Below are 8370 nucleotides of genomic sequence, written 5' to 3' on the forward strand. Positions count from 1 at the left end.
TCCCTCTACCATGCCTTTCCCCTATGGTAACCATAAGTTTGGTCTCAATGTCTTTGAGTCTGTTTCTGTTTTGTAAATCAGTTCATTTGCGTCATTTTTTTTAGATTCCATACGTAAGTGGTATCATATGGTATTTTTCTCTTTCTGGCTTACTTCACTTAGTATGAAAATCTCTAGATTTATCCTTGTTGATTCAAATGGCATAATTTTATTTCTTTTATGGCTAAGTAGTTTTCCACTGTGTGTGTGTGTGTGTGTGTGTGTGTGTGTATGTGTGTATACATATATATTCCATATATAAGTGATATCATGTGATATTTTTCTTTCTCTTTCTGGCTTACTTCACTTAGTGTGACAATCTCCATGTCTATCCATGTTGCTGCAAATGGCATTATTTTATTCTTTTTTAGGTCTGAGTAGAATTTATATATATATACAAATATTTATTTTATGTATATATACATACATATGTGTATGTGTGTGTGTTTGTGTGTATATATATATACACCACTCTTCTTTATTAAACATCTGTTGATGAACATTTAGGTTGTTTCCATGTCTTGGCTATTGTAAATAGTGCTGCTATGAACATTGGGGTGCAGGTGTCTTTTCGAATTAGAGTCTCCTCTGAATATGTGCCCAAGAGTGGGATTTCTGGATCATAGGATAAATCCATTTTTAGTTTTTTTAGGGAATCTCCAAACTGTTTTCCATAATGGCTGCACCAAACTGCATTCCCACCAGCCGTGTAGGAGGGTTCCCTTTTCTCCACAGCCTCTCCAGCATTTATCATTTGTGGACTTTTGAATGATTGCCATTCTGAATGGTGTGAGGTGATACCACATTGTAGTTTTGATTTGCATTTCTCTGATAATTAGCAATATTGAGCATCTTTTCATGTGCCTGTTGGACATTTGTATGTCTTCACTGAAAAGGTGTTTTTTTAGGTCTTCTGCCATTTTTTGATTGGGTTGTTTGTTTTCTGTGATTGAGTTGGATGAGCTGTTTGTGTATCCTGGAAATTAAGCCTTTGTCAGTAGCATCTTTTGTAAATATTTTCTCCAATTCTGTAGATTCTTGTTTTGTTTTACATATGGTTTCCTTTGCCGTGCAAAAACTTATAAATTTAACTAGGTTCTATTTGTTTATTTTTGCTTTTATTCCTATTGCCTGGGTAGACTGCCCTAGGAGAACATTGCTAAGATTTATGTCAGATAATGTTTTGCCTATGTTTTCTCCTAGGAAGTTTATAGTGTCTTGTCTTACATTTAAGTCTTTAAGCCATTTAAAAAAATTTTTTGTGTATGTTTTGAGGGAGTTGTCTAACTTCATTGATGTATATACAGCTTTCCAGTTTTGTCAACACCAATTGCTGAAGAGGCTGTCTTTTTTCCATTGTATATTCTTGCTTTGTCAAAGATTAATTGACTGTAGGTGTGTGGCTGTATTTCTGGGCTCTCTATTTTGTTCCATTCATCCATATGTTTGTTTTTGTGCCAATACTAAGCTGTTTTGCTCATCATAGCTCTGTAGTATTGTCTGAAGTCTGGGAGGGCTAATTACTCCAGCTTTGTTCCCTTTCTTCAGCATTGACTTGGCAATCCTGGGTCTTTTGGGAATCCATATACATTTTAGGATTGTTTCTTCTAGTTTGTGAAAAACATGATGGCAATTTGATAAAGTTTGCATTAAATCTGTAGATTGCTTTGGGTAGTACAGCCATTTTAACAATATTAATTCTTCCAATTAAAGAGTCATGGGATATGTTTCCCTTTTTTTAAATCATTTTTAATTTTCTTAATCAGTGTTTTACAGTTCTCCCCATATGACTTTCACCTCCTTGGTAAAGGTTTATTCTTAAGTATTTTATTTTTTGATGTGATTTTAAAAGGAATTTTTTTTGTTAGTTTCTTTTTTTTATATTTCATTGTTAGTGTAAAGAAATGCAGCAGATTTCTGTATGTTAATCTTGTCTCCTGCTCTCTTACTGAATTGGTTTGTTAGCTCTAGTGGTTTTTTTGTGGAGTCTTTAGAGTTGTCTATAAATATATATATATACAGAATTATGTCATCTGTATATAGTGACAATTTTACTTCTTCTCTTCCAACTTGGATCCATTTTATTCCTTTTTCTTATCTGATTGCTTTATCTAGGACTTCCAATACTATGTTGAATAGAAGTGGTGATTGTAGGCATCGCAGCTCCAGATTTTAGTGGGAAGGCTGTCAACTTTTCATCATTGAGTATTATGTTCACTGTGAGTTTGTCATAAATAGCTTTTATTATGTTGAGAAATGTTCCCTTTATAACCCATTTTGACAAGAGTTTTTATCATCAATGGGTGTCAAGTTTTATCAAAAGCTTTTTCTGCATCAATTGAGATGATCATGTGATTTTTGTCCTTTCTCTTGTTGATGTGGTGTATCACAGTGATTGACTTGCATATGTTGAGCCATCCTTGTGTCCCTGGGATGAATCCAACTTGATCATGGTGTACAATCTTTTTTATATACTGTTATATTCTGTTTCCTAATATTTTGTTGAGAATTTTTGCATCTGTGTTTATGAATGATATTGGCCTGTAAATTTATTTTTTGGTAGTTTTATTGTCTGATTTTGGTATCAGGGTGATTGTGGTTTCACAGAATGAGTTTGGGAGTGTTCCCGTCTCTTCAACGTTTTTGCAAGTTTGAGAAGTTTTGGTATAAGTTCTTCCTTGTATGTTTACTCGAATTCCCCAATGAAGCCACCTGGCTCTGGACTTTTATTTGCAGGGAGGATTTTTATTGCTGATTCTATTTCACTTCTAGTGATCGGTCTGTTTAGATGATCTATTTCTTCTTGATTCAGTTTTTGGGGGGATTGTATGTTTCTAGAAACTTGTGCATTTCTTCTAGATTGTCCAGTTCATTGCCGTGTAGTTGTTCACAGTATGGTTTGTTGTATTTCTGTGTTGTTGGCTGTAATTTCTCCATTTTCACATCTTGTTTTGTTTATTTGCATCCTTTCCCTGTTCTTCTTGGTAATCCTGACCAGAGGTTTGTTGATTTTGTTTACTCTTTCAAAAAACCAGCTTTTAGTTTGATTGATTTTTCTATTGTTATGTAAATCTCTATTTTACTTATTTCTTCCCTCATTTTCATTATTCCTTTCCTTCTGCTGACTTTAGGGTTTTCTTAAATCTTCTTTTCCTAATTGTTTTAAACAGTAGGTTAGGTTGTTTATTTGAGATTGTTCTTATTTTGTGATGAAGGCCTGGATCACTATAAACTTTCCTCTTAGGACTGCTTGTGCTGCATCCCCTAAATTTTGTGTGATTGTGCTTTCATTGTAATTTGTCTCAAGGTAATTATTTTTAATTTATCCTTTGATTTCATTATTGACTCATTGGTTTTTTTTAGCCTGTTTTTAGGCTCCATGCAGTTGTTTTGTTTGTTTGTTTGTTTGTTTGTTAGTCTTTTCTCATTTGTTTTTTTTGTAGTTGATTTCTCGTTTCATGCCCTTGTGGTCAGAAAAGATGCTTGAAATATTTTCTAGCCTCTTAATTTTGTAGAGGCTTGTTCTGTATCCAAATATATTGTCTGTCTTAGAGAATATCCCATGTGCACTTGTAAAGATTATATATATTCTGGTTTTTGGTTTTTTTTAATAATGTCCTGAAAATATCAATTAATCTAAGCATCCTGTGTCATTTAGTATCTCTGTTGCTTCATTGATTTTCTGTCTGGAAGATCTGTCCAATGATGTTAGTGGAGTGTTAAAGCCTTTAATATTATTGTGTTCCCTTCAATTTCTCCCTATTAGTATTCATTTCATGTATTTAGGTGCTCATTTATTTGGTTCATATATGTTAATGAACATATTATCCTCTTCTTGTATTACCTCATTTATTATTATATAGTGTCCTTCTTTATCTTTCTTTATGACCCTTATTTTAAAGTTTATTTTATCTGTTATAAGTACTGCTACCTCTGCTTTCTTGTCATTTCCATTTGCATGAAATATCTTTTTCCATCCTTTCACTTGCAATCTATGTGTGTCCTTTGTCTTTAAGTGGGTCTCTTGTAGACAGCATATTGTAGGCTCTTGTTTTAGTATCTAATCCTCCACTCTGTGTCTTTTAATTAGAGCATTAATTCCATCGACATTTATGGTAATTATTGATAGATGTGTGTTTATTGTCATTTCTAACCTTATTTTCTAGTTGATTTCGTATTTCTTCTTTGTTCCTTTGTTTTCCTTTTCCTTTTTTATTTTTTCTTTTGTGCTTATATAATTTTCTTTTGTATTCACTTGTTTTTTTTTCTTTTTGGTTTTTGTGACTCTACTGCGTGGTTTTGATTTGTGTTTACAGTGTTTTTCATGTATGTTAACACTTTACCATATGTATTCCCTTTAGACTGGTAATCATATAAGCTCAAATACGTCCTAAAAAGGATGAAAATTAATCTACACTTTCTTGCTCTCCTCTCCTACATTTTATGATTTTGATGTCCTCTTTTACATCTTCATGTTTATTCTTTTGCAGCACATTGTAATGATCACATTTCCAATTGTGTGTTTTTTTTTTCTTTTCTATAGATTCCTGCTTTTTTTCTATTTAGAGACTTTCAACATTTCTTTTAGGATAGCTTTAGTACTGTTTTTTTCTTTTAGTTTTTGCTTGTTTGAGAAATTCTTTATCTCTCCTTGTATTCTAAATGACAGCATGGCTGGGTAAAATATCCTAGGATGCAATTTTTTTTTCTCTTTCAAGACTTTAAATATATCTTGCCGCTCCTTTCTGGCCAGCATCATTCCTGTAGAGAATTCATCTGATAGCCTGATGGGAGTTCCCTTGGAACACACTGTTTTGCTTCTGTTTCCTTTAGAATCTTTCTTTATCTCTAAATTGGACATCTTAATTAGAATAATATATCCTGGTGCAGATCTGTTTGGGTTCACCTTGTTTGGGACCTTCTACACTTCCTGTACTTGGATATCTGTTTCCTTCTACAAGTTTTGGATGTTTTCAGTCATAATTTATTCAAATATATTTTTGATCCCATTTACAATTTCCTCTTCTGCAACTCCTATTATTATTTTTAGATTGTCATACTTTATATTATCCCATAAGTCCTTACATTATTTTAATATTTTTCATTTGTTTTCCTGCTGTTCTGATTGGGTCATTTCCATTATTCTATCTTCTAAAGCACTTATTCTTTCTTCTGCATAATTAAATCTGCTATGAATTTCCTTAACCTTGCTTTTTCTCTCAGCAATTGAGTTTTCCATTTTTAATTGGCCCCTCTTTATAATTTCTAGTTCCTTTTTATAGTATTCGATATTTCTATTGATCACCTTATTTTCCTCAGTTTTTTATCCTCTCCTTTTTGAACTTAAGTTCTGGTAGAATCTAGAAGTCTATTTAATTGTTCGTTTTTTTAGGGGACTTCTTTGTTTTTTTAATTTTGAGTTGTTCCTCAGCCTCTTCATTTCATTTATATTTCTCTAAATCTATGAATTTAAGAGTAACATACATCTACTTGAAGGGCAGTTTTTATGTGTGAATGTCCCTTTGTCAACTGTGTGTATCTAAAAATTTTGTTGCAAGGGCTGATTTTAGTATGGCTGGCTGCTACGTCTTTCTCCTGTATGTGCTGACTATTATTCTCTTGATTGGGAGTGTGTTGGGTTTTGTGGTGACTGGAGTCTGCCCTGGATGTTGAGTGAGACCTCCTGTTTGTTCTGTGGTTATCACAGCCCTGTCCAGGCTCATGTCTGCACCCCTGTGTTGGAATAGGTGCCCCAAGCTCCATTTCTGAGCTGTGATGTGTGATAGGTGGGACTGGATAGCTTCCGCTAGGAAAGGAGCTGCGGAGTCTTCCTCCACAGCCAACGTCCACTGGGAAGTGCCCTCTGCGGTGCCACCTGTCACTCATTGTGCTGGCTTACAAAGCAGTTTGTTGATGCTGCCTTTCCCCAGTCACGGCTGTGGGAATGCTGGCATCTTGCCCTTTGGTCACCAGGCTCCACACCGACAAAGCCAACAGTGTAGGCCCACAGACCTCAGGGACCAGGACCAGGCATAGTGCATGTGCTGTCATGCGCCATGATCCACTCTGGGCCACAAGGTCAACCCTGTGCCCAGCCCCACATCCGCATGTGCACAACTGCCGTTACACCACTCCTGACCCCACCATGCACCGGTACTATTCTTGGATGTCCCAGTCCACCAAGGCACCCGTGGAACAAGTCCACCACAGTTGCCTGGGTCTTGACCAAATTCTCAGTCCCATCTGTGAAGTCATGCAATTCCTGAGAATGGGTTTAGATTTCAGCCCCACCTTTGCCTGGGATCCTCCTACCAGTGATTATGCCCCAGCAGAGCAAGCTGAGAAGACTGCTATGTCTGGATCTGGCCCCTCCCTCTACAAGACGACATGAGTGATGAGCAATATCTGGGCTAACAGAGAAGTCCGCTGTGGTCAGCCACCTTTCACCCAGCCCCAGGAGTGTGCCAGGAGTGGAGATTTCTACGGTAGACTCAGGTTATTTTACGCACACTCCCAACCTCAGCCTGTACCACACTCCCTGAGGCTGCCTCTGCACAGTCAACCCGAGTTGACTGGGGCTTGACTCAAATCTCAGTCCCATCTGCAAAGCTGTGCTATCCCTGGGGATGTGTTCATGATTTAGCCCCTCCTCCTCCTCCTGGAAGCTGTCCGTCAGCCACTGTGCTCCTCCAGGGCAAGCCCAGAAGTCTGTTATGTCTGGATCCCACCCTTTCCTCCACAAGAGTGCTTTAACAATGGTGCAATATCCTCTGGGCTAGTAGAAAAGGCTGCTATGGCCAGGCTGCATTGTGGCCCTCCCTCCTCGTGCACCAGCAGTGAAGCTTTCTAAGGTAGACCCAGGTTCTTCTGCATACACTCCAGCCCCCTGAGGATGCTTCTGCACAGTCAACCCCAGTCCTCTCCCCAAGTCCGTCCTCTGAAGCCCCAGCTTCAGCACCCAGTCCTGGCCTGCACCAGCCAGCTCGCGTCGTGGGCTAGGAATTGCACATAACCTCTATTCCAGTTCCTCTCTGTTCTGTCTGCCCAGAGGCTGCTGCTTTCTCCTTCGAATCTCTGAAGCCTCCTTTCTGACCCAGTTGACCTCCCCACTGGAGAGGGGGCTTCCAAGGGTGAGGGCACTTTTCATCCTCACTGTTCCCTCCCCAGGTGGCAGGTCCAGCCCAGATTTCCTTTTGATTTTTTTGCCTTCTCCCTGGTTTTGTGAATATTTCCCTGGTGGTTCCAATTGTACAAGTTACTCTGCCAAAGTTCAGTAGGTATACTGTTAGAATTGTTCCACATGTAGATGGAGTTTTGATGTATTCATGGGAGAGAGTGAGCTTTGCTTTCTTTTCAGCCATTTTGAACCTCCTCTGTATTTTTGGATCTTTAGTGTGCCTCATGTTTCCACGTGGACAAGCAAAGTCCAGAAAAATAAACATCATAAATCTTTGTAATGTTAGTTAACCCTTACAATTAAAAATTCAATTAACCCTTACAATTTAAAACACATACAATTTCAGTCTCTCCTTTCTTTGGAGAAGCAATGTAGTGCAGTGGTTAATAATGCAGATTCCAGAGCAGGTAAGTTTGCATTCAAATCCTGGTGTGGTCATCTATTAACTGTGTGATTTTGGACACATCACTTGAGCTCCATTTCCTTTTGTTTCTCCTCTTTCCATGAGCATTAGCCCTTGTAGGGCTGGTGTGAGCCTGAAGCCACCAGGAGCCATTGCGGGGAACCTGATAACAGAGGCATCAAAGAGGACAACAAGATACATAGGAGAGAGATTTCCGGTCAAGATGGTGGAGTGGTAGGACCACAAGCTTCACTCTCCTCAGGACTATAACAAATCCACAACTGAATGCTAAACAACCATCGAAAAAGACTAGAACCTACTTCCTTTTGTCTCATTATCTGTAAAATGGGGATATTAATAGTAATTACATGGCTTTTGTGAGGTTAAAGTAGTTATTTATATATAAAAAAATCCCTTAAAATAATAAAAATCTTAAAAATAATCCTGACATACAGTAATAAATATTAACTATTATGATTTATGTTTGACAACTGGAGCATCTTTAATTTTTTTAATTCAGTTCAGTGTGCACTAAAATATTTATTCAGCAGTCTGTGTGTATGTAGCAAAAGTGGTACATCCCCTTACTTCGTAGATCAGATGTGTATGTTGGCAAAATTCCTTTACCAACATTCATCCTTCCAGAAATTTTAACATTCATTCTTCCAATGCTGACACTCCCCATTCTCTCTGTTGTGCTTTTTCTAATGACATTTTTATTTATATACAAATACACTCAAGTTACACCATC

This window comes from Camelus dromedarius, chromosome 12 (assembly GCF_036321535.1).
Source record: "Camelus dromedarius isolate mCamDro1 chromosome 12, mCamDro1.pat, whole genome shotgun sequence".
In the NCBI taxonomy this organism is placed as follows: Eukaryota; Metazoa; Chordata; class Mammalia; order Artiodactyla; family Camelidae; genus Camelus; species Camelus dromedarius.